We start from the raw sequence: 18,916 nt of genomic DNA, 5'->3' as shown, positions 1-18,916 counted from the left end.
TATAAATATTGTGCAGTGTGTAGGACACTGAGTGATGCTTGAATCCCAGGACATCAGTTGGGCAGTGCCAGCTGAGACCCAATGTTTTCTGACCTGGCTGTACTGGGCAGATGGGCAACCACCTCAGGGAAATTGCTGCCCACTGTCTTCTCTCCTTGGAAGAGTGGAGGATGTGGAGGATGAGAGTAACTCTCTCATCCTGTCAATGAGCAGCTTGGCCTCTTGTGGGTCAGAAAGGGACTTGTCCTCATAAAGGCTGTCTGGACGAATTCATAGATGTTCTGATGAGTGTCTCGATGCTCCTTCATGTGTCTCTGAAGGGAAAAACGTAGCCCAACAGGGACTACACAATGTCCCAAAGGGCAAGACTGTCCACTCATATACAACTGGGAGCCTCTCTGTTTCACCATCTCTCCACAGGAACCGTAGCAGGGGACAGTCTTCAGGGTTTATGGCCTTTATGTCTCCACTCACTGCCACAGGATACTGACGGAAGCAGAGGAATACACCCAGTAGTGTAGGTCCAGCATAGGGCCTGGCAGGAGGTAGTCATTGAGGATGGTGCCCTGGAACTCAAAGGAGCAATTAAAGACCACCCATGCATTGTTGTTGTGATATGTACCATGTGGTTTACCAAGATTCAATAGAACTGTGAATCTCTTCAGGACTCTGCTTCACCACATAGCCGAAATCAACCAACTTCTTAATGTCTTGGTTGTATGTACAGGCCAGGTCCGGAAGTTTAATCAGCTTCCACTCTGTGGACCTCAGCAGGTCTTTAATTGCTTTCCGAGGGACGTGAATCCCAGGAAGTCCTTCTTCCTCAGCAGAGGAGTGGCATATCTCTTCACGCCATTCACTGGATGGTCTTTGCCTCTAACATGGCTATGGCTTCTCTGTCCTCCTTTGAGCGTGTGACCTCCTTCTCAGGTCAATGTATGGGAGCGTCTAGTTGCCACAGATGTCAGCATCGTGATGCCGGGTCTCAGCAGGAGAAAGGCGTGATATATACAGGCACTGCATGTCTCCCTGCTGTGTAGGCATACTACTGCTTGTACCTTGGATGGCCCACCCAGCTTGGTGCAAACGGCCCGTCCCCATGCCTGACGGGACGGGCCGGAGTTATGAGGTGAGATTAACACCAGAGGCTGTATCCGGTTGAATCCCTCCAGCTGCACATGCTATAAGTGGTGACCTCTCTTCAAGAGCTCCACTGGACAGGACTGTTCAGCTAGGCTGAGCTGTTGAGCAGTAAAGGCACCTAAAAGATTTGTCTCTTCTCATAAAATCTATAAAAATGTAGAATATTAATGTTAGTTTTCTTGCTTCACTCGCTGCTGTTCAGCTGAGATGTTTGGCTGCTGTTTGCTGTTGCATTTGGGACAGTTTCAGGATTTTTAGATGTCATGAAAAGTTTTGTGAATAAATTTTTATTTACATATTTTAATCTGTCACTCCTTTGTGCTTTTATTAAACGTAGATTCCCACAGAATATGACAACTGATGTGACCATTTTATAATTTAGAAAAAGAAAATAATACTTCAACCAAACACCAGCAACAGTTTTAATCATATGCAGTGACTTAATAAATAATGAAGTATTTTTTAATTGAATTAATCATTTATTTTCATTACTGCTACCAATGAGAAGCAGAATGCTCACATTTACATATACCGTATTTCCGGACTATAAGTTGCAGGGTTTTTTTTATAGTTTGGTGTGACTTATACTCTGAAGCAACTTATGTGTGAAATTATCAACACATTATTATATCATATCACATGTTATTTTCACACTAAGCCAAGAGGGCGCTAGGCCGGTGTTGATAATATGTGTAGAGGTAAGTTCCAGACTTGGCAGAGTTGTTTGCAAGCAACACAGAAGATGAAAATTTAGTGATTGGAGACATGGATGGTTTGGTAAACTTGTTAGCATGTTAAATACGCTATAGCTACCTGAAAAAACTCTTAATGTTATTAACACACCAGGCACGTTCTCAGTTCGTTATGCATCATGTAACGTTAACAGACAATTGTTCAGCCTGTTGTTGCCTCTATTTATTTTTATTTTAAATTGTCTGTCAAGATGACATGTCTGTTCTTGGTGTTGGATTTTATCAAATAAATTTCCCCAAAAATGCAACTTATACTCCTGAAAATATGAATGCATTTCATGTTTTTCTAAACTGTGAATAGTTTAATTAATCATATTCATTACAGAAAAAGAAGTCTTTGCTTCATCCTCTTTTCTGTTAAAAACATAAAAACATGTGGTTTCAGAACAGAAGAGCAGGAAGCTTTCTGCAAAAGAAGAAGTTTTACCTCTTGTCTTCGACTTCTGCTTCTTCTCATTCTTGATGATTATCTCTCCATAAGTCACTTCTCCTGTTTTTACTGCTGAATAAACTGCATCTGCTTCACTGCCTGAGAAAAAACAAACATCTCATTTACTTCTGTCCAAGTTGCTCCCTGCATGTAAAGAAATTAGTCAACCCTAGAGAAATACCAACCTGCTGAAGTCTATACATAGTCAATATTACAGCAGCAAATGTAAAATAAGAGGTAGAAAATGAGATACTTTGAACTATTAGTTGTTGTTTATTAGATTCAGTTTGTCAGTAAAGGAGGAAACAGTTGTTATAGTAGAATTTACATTTTAAACATTTGGCATTTCTTTTTAAAGACAATAATCCTGAACAGAGCAGCAGCTGGTATCTAACAGTGTTCAGGTATTTTATTTTTGTCCTGCAGTCTAACACGTTCAGCTTCACATTAAGCTGAAGAACAGAAACAGGAAACTGGACGACTATAGAACTGGTAGACAGTTAAAACCAGGCAGCTCAGACTAGCAGCAGCGTATGGACAGCATCCATCTTCTAACACGTAAACACCTTCTCTACATGTTGTTTACTTGTTTTTTATGACATAAATGGAGGTTTGTGTCTGTTATTAATTACAGGCTGAGTTTTTATTTTAATATGTTTCTTTATATACCAGACTGCATCCGTCTTTGCTTCAGTCTCCTGAAAGACAGGTATAGTTGATGCATTGAACAGGTTGATGCCGGTGATTGGCGCCTTATCACATTGGCTGCCTCACACGCTGTCAAGGCTGCATCTCTGAATTTTACCTCAACATGGATTTTTTACTCAAAACTGACTATTTGGGAGATCAACAGAGTCTCCAAACTTCTGGACTGACCTCCAGATCCTCACTTTGCATTCCTCCATCATTGCTCCAGACTGTAGGAGCCTTTGCCGCTGGCATCTTCCAATGTTCCTGTTCCTTCATCACCACCCATCTTCCTGTGGCCTTTTTGAACTGATGAAGAACTCTAGATTGGTTTTTCTCTCAGACTTCCTTCCAATGCCCCTCCACACTCTGGCTGGGTTATTTTGTGTTTGGAGTTTGATATGAGGTAATAATGAGCCAATCAATGAACGTGATCAGCAGTCAAAGGGTTTCTACCCTGACTTGGTGCTGGTAGGTCTACCCCAGAAGTAGGTCCTAAAATCCTGAGAACAGCCAGACTGAGCCGTGTCAGATCTGCTAATGGTGAATGAATCTGTTCGGGGCGAACCGGGACCGAGTCGGGACAGAACCGGTTAGACGGGCTAGTGGAGAAGCATCTGCAGTCATCCAAATCTATCGGCGCCAGTCTGTACTGTTACTCTTCTATTCTGGTAGGAGTTTCCCAGTTGAACCTTTTGTCATAAAGAACAAAACTGGCCATTTTATTACTACATTTAAAGCCAGGAAACAATCTTTACTGTCATAAATTTACATAGTTTTAAATCTGGTTTTGATTTCAGTCCATAAGTAACAACAGTTTATGGGGTTCAGGTCAGTCGCTGCAAAATGACAGAAACTCTTAACTATGCAATACAACTACTGTTAAGACTCCACATTAGAAACATTTTATTTGATAAACAGCAGCAAGTTAAAACTGAACTTTCAGTCCTGACAGATTTTAAAACCTACAAGAGGAGAAAAAGTTTTAAAAACTGAAAAACCTTTAAACAGTGAGTCACTAAAGATGTCCTGGAAACTGATCTTTTTAGGACTTGTTCATTCATAGCTGTTTTCACGTTTATCGCTGTTCATGTTAGTCTCCATGTTGCGGTTTTCTGGAGTAACTTGACGTCATTCAGAGGTTAAATATTAACTGACATGAACAAAGACAGCGGGACGGATCATCCCGGAAATGATGGACTGAATCTAACCGGATGTCAGACACATTCTGGGTTTATGTCGCTTATTAAGCCCAAAACCCGCAACTCATTCAATCAGCAGCGACTTTAGAAGAAAAAACAAGAAAAAACGAGCATAAAGCCGCAATGTGCGGAATTGGTTCCTTTTCAGCAACAAAATGCTGAAACAAATCCCTCCATTGTTTCTGTCGGCGCTGACAGTGTTGCATAGCAACTGCGGCCAGACGCCGAGAGGAAATGACATCACAAAAAGAAAATAGTAACAAAGTGGTTTCAATAAGTGACTGTAATCTGACTGGTTTGAAATAGAAACGTTAGATTACTGGTGACTGAAAGAAGTGGACCAACGTCAGTGACGCGTTACTGACGTCACTGCACACAGGTTTGTCTTTCACCTGCATGAACATGAACTCTGTTCCTGGGTCACTGAACGTTCAGCCGTTTTTGAGGAGGGAACCTGAACTTGATCTCTGCTCTCATTGCTGATGAAGCCGCTCGCGCTGCAATGACTCGCGGGCTACCGTTGCATTGTGGGGAATGTAGTGTTGATGCGTGCAAAACGCGAGCGGGCGGCTGTGGCCTGCGGGGGGCGCTCGCGGGCCGGTTCTAATTAAATATCATCCTGGGGCCACAAATAATTAATTTGCGGGCGGATCCGGCCCGCGGGCCTGGACTTTGAACATGTGTTCTAAATTCTCCCTAGGTGTGTGTGTGGTTGTTTACCATGTTGCCCTGTGACAGACTGGTGACCTGCCAGGTGACCCCGTCTCTCACCCAAAAGGTTAGCTCGAGATAGGCACCAGCACCTCCTGGCCCCAGTAGGGTCAAGAGTGTACAGAAGATGGATGAATGGATGGATCGATTGAATATGTGTGAATATGGTGAATTTTCTGTATTCAACAAGTCATAACAAAACACACTTGAACAGCCAAATATCTCCAGTAATGACTCTGGAAAGGAAAAATATCTTTACTGTACATTTAAAACATTCTGTTTTGTTGTACTTTTAGCAGCACATAAACAGAGACCAGTCCTCCATTTTGGATGTTGAAGTTACGACACAGAGGACGACTGTCTCCATTCTCAGTTTGCTTCTTGTATCCTGAACCCTGATGTGACTTGACTGAATTCACTTCATACAATGAAGCTCAGGGTTCAGCAGAGCTTTGGGACCCGACTCAAGTAAACCTACCAGAACCAACCGACCTGAGATAAACATGTTGTCATGTGACTGATGTGTCTGTGTCTCATATCAGGTTTTAATTTGTTCTTAGAAAGAAAAAAATTGTTCCAAGTTGTAAAAGAATCAAATGAAGAGTTTCTATTATTGAAGTTTCTCTGCCAGCGCTGGGTTCAGATCCAATATGGCCGCCCTGCTCAGCTTGTAGAGAACAAACTGAACTGTGCGTCTGATCAGATCCAGACTGGATCAGTGAGGATAATTCACTGCTGGATGGAAAGAAATGAGTTTTATGGATGTTTTGGTGAAACTGGCAGCTGGTTTTAAAACCCGACTGGACCAGAACCAAACATAAATATATTTATATACAAGAACAAATAATTAACATTAGCTCTTTGATTTCATTATAAACTATTTTCTTAAACTCTCAACATGACATTAGTACAGACTTTAAATGTAGATCAGATTCTAATTAGGAAACATTTGCTGATTAATCTGAAATTATTACAGAAACAAAAACACATGAACATAATCACCGTTTCCTGTTCCTGGTTTGGTTTTCCTCTCTTTATCCTTGGAGATCCTGATGTCGCTGTAAGTGATGTCATCATCTCCTCTTCCTCCTTTGTTACCTGAAATAAATACAAAGTTACCAGGAATTTTTTTTAAAAACATCTGAAATCAGGAGATTTAACAAAGAGGTTTGTTTTACCTTTAGGTTCGTTATGAACTCTTTGTTTCACCAGTAAAACCAGAACAACCAGCAACACCAGGAAAACCAAACCACAACCAGATCCAACAAGGAGAGTCACTAACAGAGAGACAGAGGCAGAACCAGAACCAGGTGGGTCTGTAGAACCAGAGATGCTGCTGGGTTGGTCTGGAAAGAAGAAGCTGCTAAATAACCGTCTGCTGTAAACATCAAGACTCAGAGATGAAGGAGAAGCTGCTGACCTGAGGAAGAGGAGGAGGAGGAAGGTGGAGAGGTTGGAGGTTTCCCTAGAATAAAGAGCTTTGGTTAAATATATGACCAGATTGTGGATTCTCAGACATGATCAATGAGATTCACTGTTAGAGGATGACCTCTGACCTTTGACAGAGACCCTGCTGGATGGAGACTCTCCAGAACCGCTGATGCTACATTTATAGAGGCCTTCATCAGAGCTGGAAACATGGAGGAGGGTCATGCTGCCTGCTGATCCATCACCAATGAAGGAGCCATCTTTATAGAAAGCAGCTGGGAGGTTGTGGTTGGATTCCTTGCTCTGCAGCTCAGAGTGACGTCATCTCCCTCCATCACAGGGAGGACAGGACTCTGCAGGATCACTGATCCTTTCAACACAGAGACAAACTACAGCATTTCATCCATTTCCACACAGCAACACTAACTCCACAGTCTGATCTTACCAGAGACAGAGAGCTGGATGCTGCTGCTGCTGCTGCAGCTGCTGCTGCTGCTGCTGCTGCTGCTGCTGATGCTGCTGCTGCTGGAGGATCCAAAAATGAACTCACACCAGTACAGACCAGTGTCCCTTTGGAGGAGGTAGGTCAGGTTACAGGTGGAATCATCCACTGCTCCCCATCCATCTCCACATGGCTTCCTGGTCTCTCTGCTGGTGTTTCTCCTCACTGTCCATCCAGCTGATGTTTTCATCCTCACAGATCAGAGTCACTGATTCTTCTTCAAAGAACTGGGATCTGCTGGGACTCACAGTCAGCTGAACTGGGAGGACTGGGATGGAAGAGATAAAGAATGCATCTGTTATTCCAGCAGTTATTCTTTATTATTATTCAGAGAATTGATCCAGAAAGATTTTATAATATTTAAAAGGTTTTATGTGAAAATATTTCAAACCTTGACCTGATGTCCAGAACAGCAGTGAGATCAGAACTGAAATGAAATAAGTTTTATTTTTAAAAACCTTTCAGCATAAAATATTAACCAACATCAGAATTTCTACATGAATGTGATTCATTTTAAAGTTGACATTTAAAATATTTTAAAAACTTCTTGTGTCAATATTTCAATTTACATGTTTTCTTCTGGAATATGTAATTTTGTTTCTGCTGTCAGTTTGAGTTTGCAATGACATCATTAACTTTTTATGACACCATATTTATATTAAATATAAAGAACTAATTTTAATATTCTGACATTCAAACCACTTTTACTTCTTGGATACTGGATATTCTCCTCGTCTTCACATCAGTTATTAAACATTATTTCTGTACTTACAGATCAGACGCTGAGCAGCTGCTTCCTTCATGTCTGCTGACTTTGACTGGACCGTTTCACTAGAGAGTTAGAGGAACCACTAGAGTCCGCCTCTTCCTTTATGCATAATAGTTTTAGTGCGTTTCTTCCAGACAATGCTTTAGGACACGTTGAGCTGCTCCTGCTGCAGGAAAAGGGGTTGCGTAGTTGGATATGTGTAGAGCCAAGTGTCATCAGCTGAAACGTAGTCAACTGGTTGCTGTGCAAATTGTAGGCTAGTTGATTTGACTGAGGCAACATTACGATCCATCTGCCTTTTCATGTCTTTAATCATCAACTGAAGTCTATTATTTTCCTCTTGCAGTTGCTGCACAATAGTCATGAACTCATGTGGGATACTGGGTAACGCTTTACACAGGTGGCTGCAATCTGCTAATAAAAGGCCACAGTTGCTCTGGTGATCACTGCACTCAGGCCAACAAAACTGAAGGCTGTGTTTTTCCTTCGTCACAACCCGGCATCTCCAGCATTTTAGAATGGCAGTTGTTGTGCTCCCTTTAGTTAGTGTTCTTTAAATGGTACAGCCACCACTAGCATCCGCTCAAAATGATAAAGTTTGCAGCTCTTAGTTTTCTGTAATAGAGCTGAGTGTTCTACAAAATACAGAAGACAAACAAATGAAAGATATTATTTTTGCTCACCACAAATGGCTATTACCAATTTGTCCAGCAGATGGCAGTAAGAGACAACAAATAAACTACAAACCACATTATCACCACTTCAACTCTTAAAATTGCCATACTATATATACTTAAGGTGCACAGATAAACAAATCTTTCTTAAATAATGATTAAACTTACTTTTATTCGTTTATGCACTCCCAGCCTCTGGAACATCAGCTCTGGATGGTCTCCAACAATTACCTTGTCAACTAACATTGAACATGTGTTCTTTCAACAACTATTGGCAGCTTGACACAACAATGAACCAATCACAGCAAAGCTTATTCAGATGGCTCCCTGAGCCCTTATAGTGATACACACAGTTACATTAGTCCATTTTTCAACAGCAGCGTCAACAAGCACATTTTAATGTGCATTTTTTGCCATCTTGGAAATATGCAAAGTTTATTGAGCAAGCTGTCTTTTACAAACCCCCTCTCCTCCAAAACAATAGAATAAAATCAGTTTTCAAAAGTATTGAAAAAAAAATTTTCACTGAACATGTGTGATTATATAAAATTTGCTGTATTCAACAAGTCAAAACAAATATCTCCAACAATGACTTAGGAAAGCAAAAATATCTTTATTGGGGAAATTGTACATATTTATCAGACATTTGCTCAAATATTATTTATTCTGAATTGCTTTAACTATGTTTCTGAGTGTGTTTCCAGGAGGCCTCACTGAAGGAAGCAGTCGACATGAATGTTGTGAGAAAGACTGCGGCTGCAGTCGGTTTCAGCAGATAATCGCTCTCCAAGACGTTCCCTGCCCTTGGCACAAAGATTGTGTGAAACTGTGTAACATATTTTCCAGATGATATGCTGCGTAATTCTGAATCATGTTGCAGCTGTGACATATTTTTTTCTTAGAGTTGCAATATGCATTTAACTAGGAAACGCCCCAAAACAAATACAAAGAGAGGATTTGACAAGATGTGTTTCAGAGCGGTAGGAGAATGTAACTGAAACACATCTCTGTCCGTCTCCTTGCGAGTAAAAAGAATCTAACCTTCGTCTTTCCTGTGTCTGTATCTGATGTTCTAGGTGTTTAGACCTGAGAATCGTTACTGTATATTTAAAATAATGTTTTCTTGTAGTTGTATTGTTCGCAGCACAAATGCCTGAACAGTGACTGGGTCCCGTCATTTTGAATGTGAAGTAACAACACAGAGCTATTCTGTGGCCAATTCTCACATTTTTGCATGCTTGTAGACCTGTGCACTCAAACCCTTATGTCCACTTGACTGAATCCACATTTCACAGAGGGGCGTAGTGCGCTGAGCTTTGGGACTGGGCCTGAAAGACCTCCAGACGTCTAATGGTGTTTCATTTTGACGTTTGATGGCAACATACACATTGAATGTCTGAACATTCAATACTAGCTGGGAGGCTACTAATTTTGTTATCCAAGTTTAAAAGTGTGGAGTACTGATTACATTTACCTTAGCAACTTTTTAGAACATGTACTTAAGAAAAGTTTTAATGCACTTTTTTCCTTACTTGACAAAATTATTATACTCTTTCTTAATTGGATTGATTTTGTATAAAGAAATGGACTTCAGAGATTGGAAACATTAAATTTCTGCAATATATGAGCGAATGTTTATGAAAAGTTGAGTTTAATTATTCAGCATTTTATATGTGTCATTGTTTATATCCTGTTTATTTTGCACTAATAAACATGGTTATTTTATGTGAAATGTTACATAAAGGTGTGTTTACATATTTATTATTAAAGTAAAACTTTGTTTCACTGTAATGTAATCTACCCCCCCAAATAACAAACTGTTCTGTAGCTGCGGCTGTGCAGGTCTGTGATAATCAGCTGGTCTGCCCTCCAGTGGCGGCAGCTCCATGGTCCACCTTGTGGTGAAAGGAGGAAGAAAATACACCCAAACCCCAGCTACACAAAAGGCAGTGGAAGAAGGAGGGGGGTTGCTCCTCTACCGCCACCAGCAGGTCGTGACGGGCCGTCTGAAGCCGGGCATCGAGGCGTGTATCGAGTAAAAAGGGGGTGTAGCTCCAAAGTGGCACACTGGCACAGCTTCCTTTAGACGGGCTCTTTATGAAACGCCATGGAAACTATAAAAATAAAACACAACAGGTGACACGTGTTTTAACAAAGGTTACCTCGTGGCCGCCTGCCACTTCGGAGGTCTTTAGCAGATCAATTCTTCGTCGTCCACTCTAATTAAAATATTAAGTAATTTAAACACCTTAACCACAAAATATTACAAATATAATTACAAAACACCTGGACAACTACAGGAGACGCGAGGCTGCTGCACGTAGCTCGATACAGGTCTTGTGCGAAATTCTATTCATTTTAAATAAAATTCAAAAAGAAAAAGAAAAACAACCCACAACCCCGGAAGTATTTTTTGGCGCATGCGTAAATGAGCTGAAGGAGGGCTCCTGCTTCTGGCTAAGGTCATGCTGCAGCGTTGCAGCCACACCCTGTCCTCTACTGCGGATCTCTGTCGCTGTGAGTTTCTGACTTTATTCTAGTTTCATCTCCTAACTGGTTGTTGTTCTGTTCTAAGTTAAACTTCAATGTGTTTCGTTATAATGTTTTCCTCTCAGAAACGTCGCATGAATGTAAATTTGGGACGGAGAGACCAACCAGGAAATGTCTTCTTCCTCTCTGCCTGCGTCTCTGTTCCTGCTGTCTGTGGTTTTCTGGCAGTTTGTCGCTGCTGCAGGTCAGATTCAGTCACACACAGACAGATTCATCAGACAGATTCATCAGACCACTGAAGCTTTAATCCCAACATGTTGGACAGTTTTTATCCTGGTTTAGAGATTTTATAACTTTATTCCAGCACCGTTTAATTTCACTGTTTTAGGTTATTATGATCTTTTTGTCTCACTGATCATTAATACTAGAACTAAAATGAGGACATTTTACTGAAAACTATTCACTAGTTGGACAGAAAGTTGATTGATTCAGAAAACTCAGTTTTCAAGCATATTTGTTTGTGTTTCCAAGGACTTCATGCCACTCACAATATGGTGGACACTCAACGTGTTTCTACTGCTGGTTACCAGGGGAAATCAGCCTGTGGACAACATGGAGTTTTCATGTTGTGACTAATAGATTTAGTTGCAACGTTTTTTAAATTTAGAGAAAATGTAAATTTATTTTATGAATCCCTGCTTTAATTTTCAGCCCAGTTATTATTCAGATTTTTACTTACTTATTAATTCAGTCACATCATTTTGTTGGTTCCAGTTGTTTTCTGAACCGGATGGTACCAGAACCAGATGTCTCTTGTTCTGGATCAGTTCAGGTTTCTGGCCCGATATCAGCTGACGCTGCTGTGACTTTTCTCTGAAGCTCTGAATTTGTGTTGTTGTGAATTTTAAAGTCTTAACATCAGTTACAATCATTGATAAAAGACAATGCAACAATGCAAAAGCACAAATCATGGGACATGAAAGAGGTTTCATCTAAAATGGCACAAGCAATGCCAAAACTCCATGAACAAAAAGCCTGTTATCAATTTTTATTGTTAGTATTTACTAACAATATTGCAGCCTGTGTAGTTACATGTGGGCCGCGCAAAAGTGATGCATTGTCATACTTTTGCGTGGCATTTCAGTTGTTTTTGCGAGACTAGCAGGAAGTGTATTCGAAAATGGCACAGGAGAAGAAGTGCCGTCAATACTCGATGAATACCTTGATTATGGGTTCATACCTTGTTCAACAAACACAAAACTTCCACAGTGTTCACCGGGTGAACAAGTTTTCTCCAATGAAGCAATGAAGCCATCATGTCTCAAGGAACACCTTACGAGGAACCATGCGGACAAGGCTAACTAGGAGCTTCTTTCAGGCTCTTAAAGAGCAGCATGTAGGAGAAGCATCACAGTCTCTGCCTGGAAAAGCAGGCAGTCTGATAGCAGGCTAGTGGCTTCCTATAACATCTCTCTGCTAATAGCCAAATGTGGGCAATTGGAGAAAATTGGTGCTCCCTGCCACAAATGAGGTAATCTCTACTGTGCTGGAATGGGACCCCGTACCACTCAGCAATGACACCACAGCATGCAGAATGAATGAAATGGATACGGCTGCAGGGCAGCAGCTGTGTGCCACCTTAAGGGATTCTCTGTTCAGCCTTCAGCTGGATGAGACAACCATTCTGACAACGCTCTGTTGATGGCTCACGTCTGCTTTAAGGCCTCCAGCGGTGAGGACTTGGCTGAAGAGTTTTTGTTTTCAAAATATTTCAAAACAGACACAAAAGGTCAGACCATTTTCAATGCCCTTCATGGCTATTTACAGAAAAAGTCCATCCCAATAACCAATATCCTGGCATGCACCACTGATGGTGCCCCTGGATGGTTGGCAGGTACTGCAGCTTCACTGCTCTTCTTGAGCAGATCCCAAAGGTGCCGACAGTCCATTGTGTCCTGGATTGCCACAATCTTGTAACCAAAATATCGAGGGACTCCCAATGAGTCCCTCGAGTCAAGGCAGTTAACAAAATAAAACCCTGAGCCCTAAATGACAGACTGTTCCAACAGCTCTGCCAGGAGAATGATGAGATTTTTGAGTGTCGTCTTCTCCACACAGATGTATGCTGCTCTCAAGGAGAAATTCCCTTTTCTTTTTTTGTAGTCTGACTTCATTGTAGAGTTTCTGGAGTCGGTCAATGCAGCTCTGGGGGAACAGGTGACATCTTGTACCTTCCAGACTTCTTTGAAAAAATGAACAAAGTCACATTGAAGCTCCTAGGACATGGCGTTGCAGAGCAAAGCCGTCATCCACAGTCTCTGTCCGGGATCTGTACAAACAGCACAGGCAGAAGGAGTTGGTCACACAGGAGTATCTTGTTGATGTCCAGTGCATCGTCGAGGCCCAAGCTGTGTTTCCCACCTCTGGCTGGGGCAGCATGTGGTCCAGACATGCCGGCCGTTATCCTCTCTTTAGGAGAAGGTCAGGCTGCTTGTTTTCCTGACCACATATCTCATGGATTCACCCAGGTCCTCCACATTTAGTCCAAATACCGAAATTGTTTGGACTTGGTAGCTTCTGGTACGGCTGAAACTTACTTCTCTGCAGCTTGAAGTAAAGAAATTGTCAGAAAAGCTCTGGGCTCCCATTAGGATTTCAAATGAATTTCCTTTGAAAATCAGCCTGAAAATCCTGCTCTGTTCTGTGGTCTTCAGTGGCCGATTCTTTTCCGTTGGAAACAATTATTCTGCTCATTGTTTGGCATTTCTGATGGGCTGTTGTTTCATTAATACATGAATGGTAGATTGCTGGCTGTTTCTGATTGGTTCCTGTTTTTTACAGTTAAGTTAGAACTGAAATTTCTAAACCGTTCTGATTGGCTGAAGTTAGGTGTATCTAACTTAAGTTCAATTTCAGCTGCTTTTTCTTAAAAAAATATATTTGTGAAGAAGTTGTACATAGCTTTTATTCTTGAGCCATTTTTGCTTCCTGAGAAATTAATAAATCTTTCATCCAGTGAAGAAAAACATTTTTAATGCTAAGTTCAGAAATAACACTGGTCATAATATCAGCAGTAATAGTAGATGATTTCATTTGAACGGGCGGTGAGGGACCTGGATCAGTGGAGTGGAGCTGAGACCATCAGAGCCAGTGGAAACGGGCAATGAACATGTTAGACATTAAGTTCAGTGGAGAAATTATTTATTAATTTCAAAAGGAAATTGAATGTGTCATATTAACCAGCTGAGATCATAAACCTCAGAGATTCTGCCTGTTTCAGATCTTCTGTTTATTTATTCAGTTCCTTTAATAAATATTAATAACTGGTGACTGGATTTTCATGGCTGTTTTGATCAAAGTTTTTTCTAAACGTTATGTTGTGAGGAAGGCCCAAAATGAATCCTGGGGATTGTTGCCATCCATCCACGGGGATGGCATCGTCAGTGGCAGATCCCAAAGGTGCCGACAGTCCATTGTGTCCTGCATGGCCATCCCACATGGTGCGTGCCAGGATGTTTGTTATTGGGATGGACTTTTCCTGTAAATGGCCATGAAGGGGATTGAAAATTATCTTCATGAAAACATTTTTTTCGTTTCTGAATATCTTTACTGACTATGACCTTTGACCCTGATGTTCCTGCTGTTGGATGAATCTTCAGATTGATGGAGCTGAGCTCATGGATGAGTCTTCATCATACAGACCTACACTGATCACACTTTGACCTCTGACCTCTTTGCTCTGTGTTGTCTCTCCTTCAGGTCAGAACATCATAACAATCAAAGCTGAACCTGGAGATGACCGCATTCTGCCATGTAAAGCTCCTGAGCAGGAACAGATTGTAGCCATAGAGTGGGGCAGAACTGATCTGGGGCCAGAAGCCGTCCTCCTGTACAGAGATCATCAGTTTGATCCAACAAACCAGCATCAGTCTTACAAGGACCGCGTTGATCTGCTGGTTAGTCAGGTGCAGAAAAGAGACGCGTCTTTGATTCTGCAGAATGCAAGGACTAATGACAGCGGGACATATGAGTGTCGAGTCAAACAAGCAAATCATGAGAAGAAACTGATCAGCACCGTCAGCCTGGTTGTAGCTCGTCCTGCAGGTGAGTGTTTGTCTCTGGATCAGAACGCTCTGTGGTGTCATCCAGGGAGGGATTTTTCTTTGTGTTTCAATGGGTCATTTAATACAATTTCTGACATAAAATGTATGCATGGGCAGCCATGCCATACACAGAGAGTCTCTTTTTGCAATTCTCTGCAAATCAAAAGAGGCTATCTTAGAAAATATAGCCACTCCAGCTGCTCCTGTCTGGACAGAGCTAAGTCAGCAGTTGGAAAATAAGATGTCAAAAGCCCTATACACTATTGTAAAAATGAACAGACACAACATCTGGGCAACATTAGAAATAAATGCTCAAGAAAGTGACACTGAAAGCCCTGTGGACACAGAGTTTGACTCTGGCACTTCTGGACAACTTTCAGATTTAAGTTCCATTTAAAGAATGGGTTCAATTTATACCTGAAACTGTTGAATACAACAACAAGTTTTCAACATCTGGCAAAAGGAACTACACTGTTTTAAACCTGGCACTTGGACTCATGTCATTAATGATCTGGTGTGGAAAAAATTCAAACACACATGTACTTTTGTATTCCAAAGAGCAAAAGTTTATCCAACTGTCACTAATAAGTACATTGATATCAAAGACTTCTGTAAAGAGTGTCAAGGCCATGTTACAATGACATGCGACAGCAAGCCAGCGGTCAACAGCCCAATGGTGCTCCAGTGTTCCATCGAAGGTGCTGACATCTCCCTGCACTGGCCAGCCCAAAAGATGCATGTCAGGAACCCTTCGTGCACAATTTCAAAAGAGCTGTGTGAGGGTAGGATGGAGCCAGCTGGATGGAGGTCAGCAAAGGCATCAGAGTTGATGGCTTTCCAGACTGACCTACGAGACTGGGTGTCAAACATTTGTGAGGAGAGCAGGACACACGCTGCATCTAATGGGGATAGGGATAACATCAATTTCCTCCCTGAGATTGTGCCACACATTATAAGACTTGCAAGTTACTTACCACTGTGGACAGGAATAGTGGTTCCCCTCTTCAAAAGTACCAGCCTCACAGCAAGCTCAGCCAATGTTGAAGCAGAATTCAAAAATGTAAAACATGGCCTCTTCAAACTTAAGAACTTACCCATTCGAGTCGACCGCTTCATTTCTAGGCATCTTTCCTTCATCGAAGGAAAGATGCGGATTTGCTCTGAAAAAGCAAAACAGGAGGAGGGACAAGTTGCATCAGCAGAAGTTACAGAAGCTAGCCCTGCATCCATAATTACCCACAATGCTGAAGGCAGCAGAAACATGGATTCTAGCGATGTGATGGAATCGGATGCCACCAGAAACCTTTCCACCGCAGATGAAAACTGGAGAGGACAAATTCTTCCACCCAAAAAGAGGAATAGGTCTTCATACCTGAGTTCCTGCACTGAATGGCTCCATGCAGATTCATCATCTGGGGCCAAAAGAGTGAAAGTGGGACTATTGAAAAATGGAAACATGCATCATCAGCCTGTTAAAGTTGGGACATTGTCACTCTCTGTGTTAAACACCTGCTCCTTTGATGCCTTTTGTCAGTGCTTATGCTGTACTTTCTGTGACAGCTCTGCATTTCAAAATCTTGTCATGAATGACAGTGATAACCCACTGCTGCAGCTGGTGAAATCCATAACTACAGATGGTGTGACCCCGAAGACATACTTGCAGAGGGCAGATCTGCTTAGTTCAATGTTTGCAAAAACACAGTTGAGGTCTGGCGCCCACCAAATTGATGCACAGTGCAATATTTCCACTATTATTGGGAAGACAAATGAGAAATGTATCAAGCGTTTACCTCTCAAAACTCTGCTCTTCACAATACTGCCACCTAAACAAAGGAATGAACAGGGAAGTACCATTTCTTTTACCAGACATTTCTGTCCTGAAGGATTCTGGCATGGGTTACACAGCAAATTTGTGAGAGAAAAAATGTGGGGAGAAAGTTTGAAGACTAGGCTAAAGGAAATAGCGTCATGCTACACATGGACTCCACTCCGGGTCGCTCCTGGAACATCCTGTCATTCTGATCAGTTTTTTTCTTTTTGCAAGAGTTTTCTATTCAAGACAGGAGAAATTAATTTCCAATTGCTAATACACTGTTTGTTGTTGTTTCAATTGTTAAAGTTCATTGTTCAAATCAACACCGTTTCTTATTTGACTGTCAACTTATATTGCATTTTAAAACCAGTCACTTCCATGGTTCATTACTTCTCAATTGCCTCACAAAGAAGATATTTGGGTGGATGAATAGCAAACCATAACACATGTATGGAAGTTCATGCATCACAAAAAAATAAATTACCAGAGATATTTTTCTTCTGTAACTGTATTGATTATGCCATGACTTCTTGGCATTATAGAAAGTACCTTTTCTATAATAATTAATAACTCAATTGCATAAAAACGACACGAAAACAAAACTTACCCACAGACAGGAATTTGCTGGAAGACAACTGATGAAGAAATGAAACAGGGAGGACAGCATGCAGCAGGTGAAATTAATTGTCCCCTAATTAGGTGAATGTGCTCAGTGAATCTTACACTCTGGAAGCACCAAATGAAGTAAAGTAAGATTTTGTTGGTATATTTAGAAAATAGTAAGAATAACAATAATAGTGTCATCTCAAATTCTCATTTCTATAATGAGAATTTAGAGTGATCTAATGATAAGAACAACCCCAAACTCATTTTCAACCGTTTTCTCAAACAAACGTTACATCTGAGATTCTGAGTTTCATGTTTGAGATACCAACAGTGTTTTCACATCTTAACATTTTGATCAGATCTTTGGAACACATCTGTAAATGTTGCACATTTCCTTGAAATTAAAAATAAATCAAAAACCTAAAAGTTGCAAAATTGTGGAGCTCTTTTTGTGGCTCATCTAAACAATTTATCTCGAGCTAAAAGAGCGTGCTGTATGAAAGAGCGGAGGCATACAGTCATGGCCAAAAGTTTTGAGAATGATTCAAATGTCAATATTTACAAAGTCTACTGCTTCAGTTTTTATAACAGCAATTTGCATATACTCCAGAATGTTATAAAGAGTGATCAGTGTAACAGCAATTAATTGCAAAGTCATATTTGCCTAGAAAATGAACTTTATCCCCCAAAACATATTTCAACTTCATTGCAGCCCTGTCTTAAAAGGACCAGCTAACATCGTTTCAGTGATTGCTCCATTAACACAGGTGTAGGTGGTGATGAGGACAGGGCTGGAGATCAATCTGTCATGATTAAGTAAGAAGGGAGTAGTGATGACCTCTGACCTGAACCTTGCAAGCCATATAAAGACAGTTACAAAGTCGGCCTTCTATCACCTGAAGAACATCTCCAGGATTAGAGGACTAATGTCTCAGCCAGATCTAGAGAAACTCATCCATGTGTTTATCTTTAGTCTCATTGATTATTGTAACAGCATCTTCACAGGCCTGTCCAACAAATCAATCAAACAGCTGCAACTGATCCAGAACCAGCTGATCCAGAAGCTGCTGATCCAGAACAGCTGATCCAGAAGCTGCTGGTCCAGAAGCTGCTGATCCAGAAGCTGCTGATCTAGAACCAGCTGATCCAGAACCAGCTGATCCAGAAGCTGCTGATCCAGAACCAGCTGATCCAGAAGCTGCTGATCCAGAACCAGCTGATCCAGAAGCTGCTGATCCAGAACCAGCTGATCCAGAAGCTGCTGCTCCTGTTCTCACTAGAACCAGGAAGATAGAGACATAACAGCAGTTTTAAAGTCCCTCCACTGGCTCCCTGTAGCTCAAAGAATAGATTTTAAAATACTGTTGTTAGTTTATAATCACTGAACGGTTTAGCACCACAATACATCAAAGATCTGCTGTTGTTGTATCAACCTTCCAGACTCTCAGGTTCTGGTTCTGGTTCTGATCTGCATCCAGAACCAGAACCAAGAGAGGAGAAGCAGCTTTCAGCATCTATGGACCAAACATCTGGAACAAACTTCCAGAAAACTGTAAAACAGCAGAAACCCTGACTTCCTTTAAATCACAACTAAAAACCAGCTGAT

General features: G+C 41.2%; 1 protein-coding gene and 1 long non-coding RNA gene across 2 annotated transcripts in view; both read left to right on the top strand.

Moving 5' to 3' along the window:
* The window catches only part of LOC129376517 (uncharacterized), a 226,746-nt gene that overhangs the window by 105,882 nt on the left and 101,948 nt on the right, over positions 1–18,916 (top strand). The window lies entirely within an intron of this gene.
* Positions 10,773–15,067, top strand: LOC129376709 (uncharacterized). The gene is made up of 3 exons (XR_008607801.1): positions 10,773–10,815; positions 10,914–11,032; positions 14,548–15,067. It is a non-coding gene; the product is annotated as an uncharacterized LOC129376709 (long non-coding RNA).

The sequence above is a fragment of the Poeciliopsis prolifica genome, unplaced genomic scaffold, assembly GCF_027474105.1.
Source record: "Poeciliopsis prolifica strain line A6 unplaced genomic scaffold, Auburn_PproV2 SCAFFOLD044, whole genome shotgun sequence".
NCBI classification, from domain to species: domain Eukaryota; kingdom Metazoa; phylum Chordata; class Actinopteri; order Cyprinodontiformes; family Poeciliidae; genus Poeciliopsis; species Poeciliopsis prolifica.
This window is presented reverse-complemented; position numbering and strand designations above follow the sequence as displayed.